This window comes from Hirsutella rhossiliensis (genome assembly GCF_020360975.1).
Source record: "Hirsutella rhossiliensis strain HR02 chromosome Unknown scaffold00002, whole genome shotgun sequence".
NCBI lineage: Eukaryota > Fungi > Ascomycota > Sordariomycetes > Hypocreales > Ophiocordycipitaceae > Hirsutella > Hirsutella rhossiliensis.
In genome coordinates, this window is record NW_025408668.1 from 6,517,604 (window position 1) to 6,532,189 (window position 14,586).

Here is a 14,586-nt window from a genome sequence, read left to right on the forward strand (position 1 = left end):
TCAGCCCATTTGAGTTCAATGTCGACCAGTGTCGACGGTGAATGAAATAGCCGCGTCTTCAAGCTGGATGTTTCCATGTAGCATACGGTTTTGATCTCAGAATATGTCTGAATATCGAGAACATCCAGAGCCTGACATTTGCCGCTCGATTTTGCGTTGCGTCGGGTGACACTCAAACAGCCGCCTGCATCACAGCTTAATTGGCCTTGTCAGTTGTGTTGGAACTGGCGGCCATGCTGTTCAGGCATACTACGCGACCATTTTTTAAGCCAGATTTACTTGCTTAAATCGTCGTATTGGAGACGTATATCTTTAGTCTTCACGAAATCCCGCAACGAGAACCCGGCCTCTTCGCCAGAGCAAACCCTACTCGACCTATGTTCTTATTTTCTATGCGTTATTATAGTTATTATAGATTGATGATTTAAGTAATAAGAGATCCTTTCTTTGACCCCTGAATCACGGGTGGCCTGGGCCCTGGGCTCTTCCATCGATGACCGCAAAGTACTGTCGTGTCTTACCTTGAGCCTTTCCAGCTGGCATCGGCGATTCCGTGCAGAGACCGATCTCCTGTCTATGAAGGCTGGTAACTTAACTCCCCCAGGCCAACCTTGTTATCTACAAACCTTCTCACGATAGCTCGTAGCTATTGCCGGATGCTAGTGGATGTCGTGACTAGTATGTATCGTTAGCCCTTTTGGTCAACAAAGTCAGACAAGGACACTTGCCTATAACAATCATGTTCCCTCGCGTTGAAGCTGCTTCCTGTATCACAGTTGAAGATTGGGCCTTATTAAGAGATTTGGCTTCAGCGCCTTTCCGGAGATGTACCTGTGGATCGAGGAACGAAGGGAGCGAATCAGAGACAGTAAAAGTCATGCCGGTGTAGCCATTTGTTCATGCCGGTGTAGCAATTGCCAAAAAAAAATATGCCAAAACGCATTTTCATGCCATCCGCCAGTTCCCCATCTCATTGCCAGAGACACACCTGCTATTATCTAGAGCTCGCTGATAGTATCATCGTAGGCAGCTACGAGGGGCCTGTAAAGTTGATCTAAATCTCCTATAGGAGTTCTAAAGTTAAGCCTCGCTATGTCTCTAAACATTATCGACCTGATCCTCAGATAGAGAGGTTTTATAACATTAAGCCGCTCTAGAAACTCGCCTATAATCCTTTCGAGACTATTTATTGTTATATCACCCTCCTTTGCTTTCGCTATGTCCTTAAAGCTTCTAATTTCCTAATTGCGTAAGTCGCTCTCTTTGGGCGGCTTCTCTCTACCGCTAAACCTATTTCTCCACGAGTATCGCGCACACATCTAAAGCAAAACATAGAAGAACGACTCGAGATTATGCCGGTAGGTGTGATCGGTCTTGCGCAGCACCTCGACCGCCATAAACTGCATCGTGCTAGTCTAGCGCCGCGCTCCGCTCGGACCACTATCTCTCACTTTGGCCAGGTTAAGGTCAATAAGCATGCCCTTAAAGCCGTCCGCTATTTTAGGTTGCGTAATAATAATATTATTTAAAGAGACGTCGCGATAGAGAATACTGCCTATTATATATAGAGATTAATATGCCTTAATTATATCTCGCATCGACTAGAGTAGTTCCTTAATCGTCTTAAAATCGCTAATAACACGGCCGGCTAGTAAGATAACGAGGCAAGAATAGATCCTATTCTTATATAGATCGTCGCTCCTAGAAGTATATAAGCTTAGTTTCGTCTTACCGATCGATAGCTGCTCCTTAAACTCCTTAGCTAGCTTTAGTTTCTAGCTATTAGACCGCAGCCTCTTAGATCTAGACGTATTATTAGACGTGTTATTAGAGGATAATTTACGCTTACGACTTACTATGCTCGTGCTCCCTATAGCCGATAGGAGATCTCTAAAGTAGATATCTTTATCCCGAAACTAGTAAGATTTTAGGAACTCTAATCCCTTCCGAATATCTATAATAGTAGAGATTTAACGGTACGCTACTACTCTCGCTACTCCCTTAACGCCCTTCTCTCCTACTAGCTTAAGATAGTCTACCTCTAGTTTCCGCTTATCCGATGCCTAAGAGAACTTAGTAATATAGCCGTTTCGGGTCTAGTAGTAAGTAGTCCCGCGATATACGATAGCACGCTGCCTAACTATTAGCTGCTCTAGCCTAACTTATATTTCGTTGCCGCTTATATTATCTAAAGTAGTATAGCGATGGCTCCCCTCTCGCTTAATAAACGTATCTAGGCCTATCGTATCGTTACTTATCGTAGTATAGCTAATAAGAGCTCTCGCGAACCTATCTAGCTTATCGTAAATATCGAATAGCCCTAAGCTATATAGCCTAGACCGATCGAAGACCTAGAGCTCTATCTTAGAAGAGTAGAGCGAGAACGCGTGCACGAATCGGCGCGTCGGCTAGTTAGCGAAGACACCTTATATATAGCGAGTAAGTTAGAGGAGATCCGCCTTAAACCTACTTACGTCGTATAACTTCTTTTGCTCTCTAATAATAAGGATATCCTTATAGGTAAAGGTACTATTAGCTTCCCTATCTATCTAAAAGAAGAGATCTATTTAGCCTTTCTATTCCTTAAACTAGTTAGCGGTTTAGGTAGTATATAACTTATAGGGTATACTAGTTAAGAAGCGTTCTTTAAGCGTAGAGAGCTATATCTAGACTAGTTTTTTATTAGGAGTAGATAGGAAGTTAGTCTATTTCTTTCCATCGTAGGCTACTACTATCCTCTTTAGTATCTCTTTCTATTCTTTGCGCTAGCTCTCGGAGTTAAAGAACTTATCGTAGAATCCTCTTATATTTCGAAAGGTATAGTCTTTAATCTTAAAGAAGGGCTCTCTTTCGATAATATCGCGAGTTTCGCTATCGGTAAGTCGGCTCGAGCTAGTCTTAACGGGTATTCCCTTATAGGTTAGCACGACGCTAGATAGAGGGGGAGTAAGGGAGCTAAGGGTATTAATAAGACTAAGGATAGTATCCTAGATATCGATGTCGGGAGCTCTATCGATAACGCGACGAACGAGGGGGCGGAATAGCTTAGGTTATACTCCGCCTCCTCGAATATACTATAATATAGAGAGCAACTTAACTGCCACGCTATCGCTCTTATCTAGTAAGAGAAGGCTAAACGCGGCCGGAGAGGCGACTAAGGCACTTAAAAGGCTTATAATATCCTCTTACCGTAAAACGTCGGATTTATTAAAGTCACGTAGTTTATCTCGAATATAACTTAGTATATCGTTAAACGGGCGGTCTAAGATAGCCTTAATCTACTGCCCCGAAAGACTTATTATAGTGTCGGTTAGAGTATTGCTAATTACTTAGCGGAGAGAAGGGAAAGTAAGGTAGAGGTAAATAAGAAAGTAGGTAGGCGCGACTAATCACGTTCGTGTCGCGGGAAGCGACTTACCTTAGCAAAGGTTAAGATAAGAGTAGCCTAACTATTTTTAGACAAAGTTTCGCTGCTTAGACTACTCCCCGTTAGGGAATAACGAGGCAGCTTAACGTTTAGCAGTGTGGCTAACAATTAAGCTTAAATCTAATAAGCTTTAATTAAGTTCGGCTTCTTATTAAGTTAAGTTTAAAGTCGCCGTTTAATTAATTAAGTTTAAGGCGTATTAAGTTATTAAGTACTTAACCTTTGTTATTGGCTAATTATTTACGAAGAGATATCTGTCGGCTGCTTTAGTTTAGTTTAGTTTAGTGTATTTTCCGTCTAGCAGCTTTGGCCGCTTAGGTCTCCGCGAGGGAGCATAGGACGTGCTAAGCTAGTAGGTATCTATATACTATATATCACACATTTCACCCGCTATCTAGCATTTTATCGGCTCAACGGCGCTCTTAGTAAGCCTGTTGCCCGTTAGCGGGACGTCTAGGTCTAATAGGAAACGCTGTCTATTATTAGATCAGCAAGTAGCTATAGGGGCCTGGCAGCCCCTATTTAACCTCGCCAGACGCTTGGTCGCGAAGCCGTAACGCCTCTTAAGGCCGACATATATAAGGAGAGGTGGGAGACGGGGGTGGTAAAGGGGAAAGTGTAAGATAGAAAGATAGAAATAATAGGTTGCCTAGTAGCGTGGGTAGATCCCTACGAAGTAGGAGCTCGCTTTCGCTAGCCTAACGAACTTATCGAAGTCCTTGCCTAACGCTCGATTAACTGCTATAGACGGCGAGGGCGCGAGCCGTAGCCGGTAGTATAGCGTAACCTTCCTATAATAGAAGATATACGTAGGTTCTTTTCGTCGACCGTATAAGTATATTAGTTACGTATTATCGTGACCGAACCTTTCGTAGTAATTAGTAAAATCCTTATAATAGGTTCTTACTATAAGTAGATAATAAAGTAAGGGCCGCGAAAGCAATAATTTTAGCGGGTAGCTACTTATAGCTTTTAGACCGAGATCTCTATATTATACTAGTATAAAGGTTTCCTACTAAGTACTAAAAGCTTCTTTCCGCTATAGTTAAGTAATTTTTCGTAGATATACTAGCGTTAGTTTACTATTAGCGGATTTTAGTAGAGATAATCCCGCCTTTACTAAAGTATTAGCCTCTTTATTACCTAGGATATTAGTATAGCTAGGGATCTAATAGACCTTAATAGCTTTATATTCTCGCGCTAAAGATTAAAACTTAAGGAAGACCTCTTATAAGGAGTCGCTTAGCGTGCCTTATAAGTATATTATAGTCGCGAGGTTATTAAGATAGATAAAGATATATTTGCTATCTAGGAGGCTTAACATAGCCTTTAATCCCTTTAGTATACCTCTCGCCTTAGCGTTAAAGACCTCTATTAGTTTAAAATAGCCCTTACCGCTTAAGAGGGTAGATCCGTCTTAGTAAATAGTATAGCTATATTTAATATAGCCTTCCTTAGAATAAGACCTATTAAAGTAAACGATAAGAGTTTAGGGCAATAGTACTTAGAGCTAAGCGCGAAATTTCTTTACTATCTTATTTTTTAATATATTCTATAAAAGCTTAGTCGGCTTACTAGTAAATCTATATTATAGTAAAAGAGGTCTTAAGTAGCTCGATAGTATTCTATTAATACGCTATAGCCTTATTTAAAAGGGCTATAGCGGTTTTTAGTACTTTAGCTTTATAAGAAGGTATAAGCAATAAGAGTAGAATCGGGTAATCGATAACGTAAGCGGAAAGATCGGTCGAAGGAGTATAGGGTAGGATTTCGTCCGGAATTTATAACGAGTATATAAGGGGCTGAATAATATATTAAAAGAATAGCGTTGTAAAGGATGCTTGCGAACTTGCTTATTCTATCTACTACTCCCAGGGAAATCCTTCGTCTTTTATAGACTATTGTTCGCCTACTAGTAGACCAATTAGTTAGCTTTCTAGCACATTCTATAGTGCTTGAAAAGCTCTATCTATAGTATATCTTCCTAACTTAGTAGGTGGTCTGATTGTGGCGTGATGGTTGACGTAAGACTATGGGTTCTAGCATAAGTAGTGGATTTAACTAGAATGTTCTATGCCCCACCTATTCTCGTATCGCGGATATCTTCGGAACCGCTAGGCTAAAATAGGCAATAGGGTATCCGTTCTGCTCGTAATTGACTTATGCATTTTATGCATATTTTTGTTTATAAGGATAGGCTTATCCTGACCCGCCTTTCTTAGAGGAAGGTATAGATGTCTAGTAGAGGTCTTTGTCTTTTAAGGGTTATTCCCTTAGACTGTATTATAGAGCCTCTTTTTACTAGCTTATTCTATAAAGCCTCCCTATGCCTATTATTTCTTTATAATAGTAAAATAGGAATATAAGGGTATATTCTTATAAGCTTAATTAGTTTATTTATAATTATAATAAGAGCTTTTAATAGCGACATTCGCCTCGCGAGCGGATAAGCTTTATTAAGAGCTTTAAGATATATAGTAAAGGCTATCTAATGCCCTTTAAAGAGTAAAGGAACGGGCGGTATTCCTACCTCCCTATATAGTATGTTTATTAGTATTGTCCTCTATACTAGTAGAATAGCCTAAAGAGATAAGTAGAGTACCTTACTTATCTCCTTAACGAAGTTACTAATCCTTAACGGCCCCTCTTTAAGGGGCTTTATTTAGTATAGGGACGTCGGACTAAGGTACTAAGCCTTCGCTATATATAGTAGTATAGGGATAATATAAGTATAGACGGCTCGGTATATAGTACTTAATAGAGGGCTATATTTAGTATTTATTAGTCTTTTAAGGTAAAAGGTAATAGCTTACGCCTTAGCTATTTATTTCTTAATATATATCTTAAAAGAGAGAGAGCTATTAAGCTAAACGCTAAGCTAATATATTACTTAATCCGGCCGTTTCTTAAACTCGCTATAGAGTAGTAGCGGCGTTATCTTAGGCTTCTTTTAAAAGAAGTATATTACTTTTATCTTATTAAGGTTAAAAGAGATCCTATTAGCGGCGCTTTATAAAAGGAGCTTATATATATAGTAAGATACTTTAGCGGACGTTTTATTAAGGCTATTACTAATATATAGAATAGTAGTATTATCTATATAGCTAAAGCGTCTTTAAGAGTAACCTAAGCGATATATCGGCTCTATATATAATAAGAAGAGGATTAGCGAGATAGGCGACCCTTATAGTAAACTATATTAAAGGGGCGATAAATCTATTATAATATCTTAATAGTAGATATATACCTATCTATCTTATATAAACGAGCTAACCTAGCGCGCGAGGTTCGATAGCTATCCTTATTCTTATAAGTAAAGGACTAATCTATTATAAAGAATTATATTAAAGGCACCTTATATATCTAAGATTACTAAGGTTACGACTTACTTTTAGGTAAATGCCTCCTTAATATTATAAATTAATATAGTTATAAGATCTATAGCCGACCTCTTTAAAAGCGTACTAGCTTATTATAGGTATAGTACGCCGAAGTAAATTAAGCCTTATACTAAACGCTATATAATAAGCCGCTTAAGGCCCTTACTAAGATAAGATAAAAGGGAGATAGGGCGCTAAGCGCGGGGTATAGATAGATCTTTATATCCTAGCTTAGCGATTATAACTACTTCTACCTCTTAAAAAGGTTTTAGATAGTAACTAATAGTAAGGTAGCCTTAATATAGCTAATAGATAAGACTACCGATTATATACTAAATAGCGCGAAGTATTTATACTATAATATTATCTAAGCTTAGAGATATATTCTTAGTATATAAAGTAGTTATAACGACTAGTATTATTCCTAAGGGATAAACCTATCGAGGGGTTTATATTAGTAGATATAATAGGGCGTGGTCTAAGTAATAATAAGTATATTACGTTAGTAATAAGTCGGAGGTCGTAGACCGTAGACTATAACTAGGTAATTAGAATTAGAGATAGAATCGTAATAAAGATCTATATTAAAAGCTAGAGAGCTATCTATCTAAAGGAGTAAAAGTAGGTAGCTATATATACCTATAGAGACTATCCTTAGATTACGGTCCTAGCCGTAATCCCCTTTATAGCTTACTATAGCTTACTTATAAGCTATGCTCCTAAATAGTAATCTATCTATATAAGGCTTACTTAGCTTACGTACGCTCTAGGTAAGCTAAGCCTAAGTAACTTCTCGTCCCGACTATTATTCCGAGCCGCCTTATTATATAAACGTGGCCGGCTCTCCTACGGCCCGCTAACCGTAGTCGTAATACGATATCTCCCCTCCTTTTAGTCTTATCTATAAGACCTACTACTACCTTAGCCGCCGTATATAAATATACCCTTATCGCGCGTATATATATTCCCCGTTTCGTCCTTTCTATCCCTTAGGATATACTACTAATAGTATATCTAGTCGCGTATTAAAAGATCGTTCTTATAAGACCCTTAAGCGTATTCGTTTAGCTAAGTCTATTAATTGTCTTAGTTTCGATATTATACTATATTCTTTTTATTTATCGCGCGGCTTCCGCTATAAAATACTAGAGAAATCTTCTAAGTATGCCGAATATATACGGCGGGGTCGTTCCTACGATACCTCGGGCGTAGCGATTAACTCTCGTAGGTAACTTCGTTGTCTTACTTATTATTTATAGCTAACGTATTTCTTAGTATCCCGAATAAATCTAGAGTCCGATCGATTAGATAAAGAAGAAGAAATTGCTAAGGAGCGAATATTAAAAGCTTAAGCCGACCTAAATAAAGCCTTAGCTTATTTAGCGCGGCTTCGCTATTAAAAGCGCTAGCTAAAGATAAAGGGTACTAAGATAGTCTATTAAGGCCTTCGTTCCTTAGATAACCTTAACGAGGCTAAGCGCTAAGAATCTAAAGCGGTGGTCGATATTTAGTCTATAAGTAGATTTAATATAATTAATTAGAATGCTATTAGTTCGTTAGGCGATTTTATAATACCTAGGGTAGATTTTACTAATAGAACTATCGAAGTAAAGAACCGTAGTAGGTTAAGTGCTTAAGTAGTTCCTAGGTATTTTCCTCTAGTCTATATCCCTTCTACTTAATAAGGTATTCTTATTACTAACCTTATTTTCTTATATTTAGTATTTATTCTACTTTATATTCTTAATTATCGTCGACTTTAATTTTTTCCTATAGTTTAGTATTTTATAGCGCTAGTTTTAATAATAAGATATAAAATATTAGGTATATCTATATTATTATTAATAGCGAAAGTTTATAGTTAACTTTTAAAATAGTTTTCTTAACCTTAAACGGTCTAAGTTTTTTAAAATTTAATTTATTACTTAGTCGTTTTATTTTAATATTTCGTCGTACGAGGTAGACTATATCTCCCTCTTAAAAGATTAGTCCCTATAATCTTTTCCGTTTATAGTAAGTAGATATTCGTTTTCTAATAAATTAAAGTTCTTATTATATTTCTTTATATAATTTTTATAGCTAATCTACTTATAGTATCGCTCGTTCCGCTTATAGTCCTTATTAAGTAACCTTAAATACTTCTAGGTTATATCTTTAATTAGCGTATACTAGTAAGAGCTTAGTTATTTCTATAACTAAGCTATTATAAGCTAGTTACGCTATTAGTAGCTATTTAACCTAATTGTTTTATTCGTAGCTAATATAGTATCGTAAATATTATTTAAGCGTTTAATTAAGTCGTTCTATTTATCTATCTATTTATAGGTAATAAGCTATACTAAGCTTATATTTCGTTCCTAATTATACTATAAGAGCTTACTAAAACTTAGCTATAAACGTACTTCCTCTATTAAAGACAATCTCGTTCGGTAGTCTATAATTACTAATAATAGTTCGTAGGAATATATATACTAGCTCTTCTATATTACTTACTTCTTTATACGGTAAGAAGTACCTATACTTCGTTAGTCTATTAGTAATAACGAATATACTATTATACTTAACGTTAGTTATAGGTTCTTTTAATAGTAGTAGCTTTATAATATAGTCGAAAGCTATTAAATCCTATAGTTTTTTTAGTATTAGTAGCGGTTATAATTCTCTATATAGTTTATATCGTTTAGCTTTACTTTATACGTAAAGTTTATATTCTTTAATAACTTATCGTACTACTTCTTTAAGCTATAGGAAGTTATATTATCGTTTAATCTATTTTATTATTCTTTAGATTCCCTAGTATCTATATATTAGATATTCGTATATATCTTATATAACTTTATCTCGTAATTCTAGTAGTATCTAGATTTTATCCTTATATATTAGAACTTCCGAATATTCTATATCGTATCCCTTTAGTACTTTATATTCTTTTATCTATTTTAGGATCTTTTAGTATATCGAGTCGTTAGGTTATACTTTAAATATTATATTTAGCTATCGTTGCTAGTAGTTCCCGTTTTCGTTGATTTCTAGGGGCTATCCTTTCGCTATAGGTGCCCCTATATTATAGTTACTTCGTCGACTAAGGGCATTAGCTCGACCGTTTTCTATTCCTTTTCTATAGATTATTTTATAGTCGAATTCTAATAAATACTCTACCTATTAGATCTATCGTCCGTTTAACTATTATATTATTATAAAGTATAAGATATTTTTATAATCTATATAAACCTTAACTTTATACTTACTTCTAAGAAGGTAGTATCGAAATTCTTTAAAAGCTTAAATAATTATAAGGAATTCTTTATCGTAGATAGGGTAATTAAGTTCTACGCTATATAGCTTTTTCGAGTAGAATATAATTAGTCGTAGTCTTCCTTTATTATCCTTCTATCCGATTTATACTCCTAAAGTAAAGTCTAATATATTAGTTTTAAGTTCGATTTATCGTTCTAGATCGAAGGTAGTTAAGACTAGTTCTTACGTAATCGTAGTTTTAATATATTCGAAAGCTTCGTTAGCTTTATCGTCCTATATAAATTCGTTTTCCTTTTTTATTAAGTCGTATAGTAGTACTACGATCTTTCCGAAATCTTTAATAAATCGTTAGTAGTAATTTATAAATCCTAGGAAACTTTATATATCCTTAACGTTCTTTAGCGTTAGCTATTCTTTAACCGAGTTAATCTTATCTTATTATATTTATATCTCTCTTAGTAAGATCGTATATCTAAGGAAGTCTACTTCTTATATATAGAACTTACTTTTCTTTAGTTCGACTAGTAACTTCGTATTCTAAAGTATATAGAGTACCTTATAGACGTATTCCTTATATTCTTCTAGGGTATCCGAGAAGATTAAGATATTATCTAGGTATACTACTATAAAGATATCTAAGTATTTATATAGGATATTATTAATTATCTATTAGAAGGTAGCTAGTATATTTATAAGTCTAAATAGTATTACTAGATATTCGAATAGTCTAAATTTCGTTCTAAAGGCTATTATCTATTTATATCCCTTTTTTATACGTATTAAGTTATAGGCGCCTTTAAGGTTAAGGGCTATAAACTATTTTTTGCTATATAGTCGATCTTATAGTTCCGATATAAGCAGTAATAGTATTCGGTCCTTTATTATAATATCGTTTAAGCGTCTATAGTTAATAACTAGTCGTAGCTTACCGTTTTTCTTTAAAATAAATGTAACTAGGTAGCCTACTTTAGATATTAACGTTTATATATATCCCTTTTATAGATTCTCGTTAAGGTAGTCGCGTAGTATTTATAGTTACTTTTCGTTTAGGTTATAGATTTTATAGAACGTTAGCGTTATTCTATCCTTAAGATAAATTTTATAGTCCTATTAGCTATATTCGGGTAACCCTATCTTAAGTTCTTCCTTAAAGAGTTTATTATATTTCCGGTATTCTTAGGGGATATTCTTTTTCTATCTTATAGGCTTTATTCTTTCTTTTAAGAGCTAGTTTCTCTTAACTTAAGCTTTTTATTAATTTATTTAAGGTCTTTCCTTAGAGTAGTAATAACTCTTCGGATCTTTATATTATATCCTTTATTCTATTTATATCGGATACTAGGTTATATAGCCGTATTAGTTAGTACGTAGGTCTTATTAGTCGATTTTATTATATCTATTAGTTCGGTTACTATTTTCGTTTATATCGCTAAAGCCTATAATAATTTACTTAAATAGTTATCCCTTTTATCCTATTTAGTAGCTAAATTATCGTAAAATTTTACTTTCTTTTAAATCTACTAGTCCTAGAAACTTACGTCTTTATCCTAACGTAGCTAGCTAGTTTTCTAGTTAATTAGTAGGTTGCTCTCCTATAATTATAAAAGTCCTAATATAAGGTTATATTCTCCTATATCTATAATATCGAAGTTAACTCGTTTATCGTAGCCCTAGATATTAATATCGAGGTAATTAATCTCTATATTAATAATTCCGTTATTATAGTTAAAGGCCTCTCCTTTAATATTTATAAGTTTATATAGATCTATCTTATATCTCTATATAAGTCGGTAATAATTAATAACTCTAGGTAAAACGTAATTGCCTATCGTACTATAGTCTAAAAGTATATATATATAATATCCCGCGATTTAGATATCTAATACTATTTAGTCGCTATAGCTTACCGTTGCTATATATAGGGTCCTTAGATCTTATCGTATCGTGCTAGTCTATAGCCCTTTTATAGATAGCGTACCTCGTTTTTTACCTAGTCCTTATTTATTTTATTTAGGTATTCTTCTTTAATTTATTATTAATATCGTTTCTTTATATTTTTATCGTATAGTATCGTATTAGGGCTTAAGAGACTAATTTCTTATAGCTAATTAAAGATTTCTTATTTCTCGACGCTATATTATTTATATTATACTACTTTATAGTTAATTGCGTACTATGCTTTATAATTTTATTCGTTTTTATATTAAAGGTTAAGTTTTCGTTTAGTATCTTTTTATTTTTCGCGTAGTATTTCTATATCGATTCTTCCTTAGTTAGATATAGCTTATAGCTTTTATACGTATTACTAATAATCTTTTAATATACTATTATATTATTTATACTATACTTATGCCTTTTCGTATTTATAAACTCTATAGTTTAAGTATATATATTTATTATAATCTTCTTTATTATATTTAACTCGTTATATAGGTCTTTAAAAGATTAAGGGTTCGGATACCTTAGAGCGAGTAGCGCTATACTATTCCTCTATTTTAGCGTGTTTATAGATTTTATATATCTCCGAAAGGCATCTTATTAATAAACCGTAATTATCGCGGTATTTAAGTAGCGTGCCGTAATTAGGTTCTATTAATATAACTTAGTCGTTCGGGTAGCGTTAATCGATTTTCTAGTAGTCTAGTTCTATACTTAAGTAGGGTTTCGAAAGTACTTATCCTTCGAACCTAACTAAGAAGGCGTCGTATCGTGCCTTTATCTAGAAGTATATTATATAATCTAGGTAGATATATAGTATCTATAAAATATACTTATAGTGCTTATAAGTAAGTAGTATTTATAGATTATCTTTAAATTCTCCTTATAGTTACTATTCTTATTATAAAGCTATAAAGGTATCGACTATAGTAATAGCTATAGTATAGTCTCCTCCGCGTAGTACTAGTTAATACTAAATTAATATAGCTTATTAGTTTTCCGTAAGAATTTAAGGTATTTATTAGGTTCTAATTTTAAGTATTTCTTTAAATTCTTTAAAGTATAAAGCGTATTCTCTAATCGTAGCGTTTTCCCTTAATAGTAAGGGTAGTAGTATAAGTTCGTTCTCGTCTTCCGTTTCTTTACGTATTTCTTATTCTTTAGAGCTTATATCGTCGATACTTTATTATTCCTCTTTAGGTAGTTATCCGAGTTTTATAAGTATAAGGGCTATGTCTATATCTTCTTTATTATATTACTTATAGACTACCTATCGTTATTATCGATCTTTATTTCGTATATCCTCCTAGAATCGTTTACCGTTCTTCTTAATCTAGTCTTAGGAGACTCTTTTAAGATAGGGGTATTCTAGTTCTATAAATTTAACTTATTTCTATATTTTAAGATCCCTTTATTATACTATTATAAGGGTCTTCTTTAAGGGCTTTAAGAACTATCCGATACCGTTCTTATCGCTTAAGTATACTATATACTCGTCGTCGTAGTATATAGTTTAACTAAGGAGTTTATACTTTAGTTCCTATTTATTAGTAGCGTTTAGGTATTTCTTACCTTTTAGGGCTAGTACTTAGTAGGTTTTCTTCTCCTTATAAGGTTATCTATATTCTTTAAAGTAATATCTAAGTTTCCTATAGTTAAAATACTTTCCTTTACTTTTCTATATTATATTTAGATCTATCTTACCTAGGTTAGTTATATAGGCATAGGCAATAAGAGTTTCGCGCTTCTTTTTATAGTTAGCGCGTCGGTTAAAGTTATTCTTATAGGAAGGGTTTTAGTTTCCTCTTCCTTATTTCTTTTCTTAGCGTCGCGCGTACTATCTATCGTCGATTTATACTACTATAGTAATATAGTCTAAGAGGTTATTAGGTCGATTTTCCTTATAAAGCTCGTCCTTAACTTTTTCTTTAAGCCCGTCGTAAAATCGTAATATAAGAGGTTCGTCGTCCTAATTAAGCTTTAAGGTAACTTATCGGAACTTCGTAGTATAATCCGATACTAAGATCCTTTATTAGAGTTCTTAAAGTTTCTATTTAGCTTCTTATTCTTTATTAGTTATTCCGAATACCTTTATAATAGCTTCTTTAAATCCTTAAAAACTAGTAAAGACTTTATCTATCTCGTTATCTCGTCGCGCTAGTTAGTTATCGAGAAAGTCCCTTATAATAGGTCTAAACTAAGCGAGTGCCGTTCTAGATAAATAATTTCCTATATAGAGTACCTTTTTAACTAGGTCTAAGAGTTTAGTAGGATAAAACTAGTAGTAGGCCTTAAGTTAGGTAAGAAAGTCTCGAAGTATACTATAAGTACCGTCGAATAGTCCTAGCTATTTTAGTTTAACTACTTCTCTAAGGTCCCTAACTTATCCGTTGCCTCCTTTATTCCTAAGTAACTATACCTTATATCGAAGGGCGATAATTTCGCGTATTATATCCTAAGGCGATATAGTAGCTCTAGAGTTAGTTAATCTAGTTTACTATATAGGCATATTAATAGTTACGATATTACTTAGAGTAACGCGGTATTATACTAAATAAGAGCTTTTAACGTATAACGACCGGT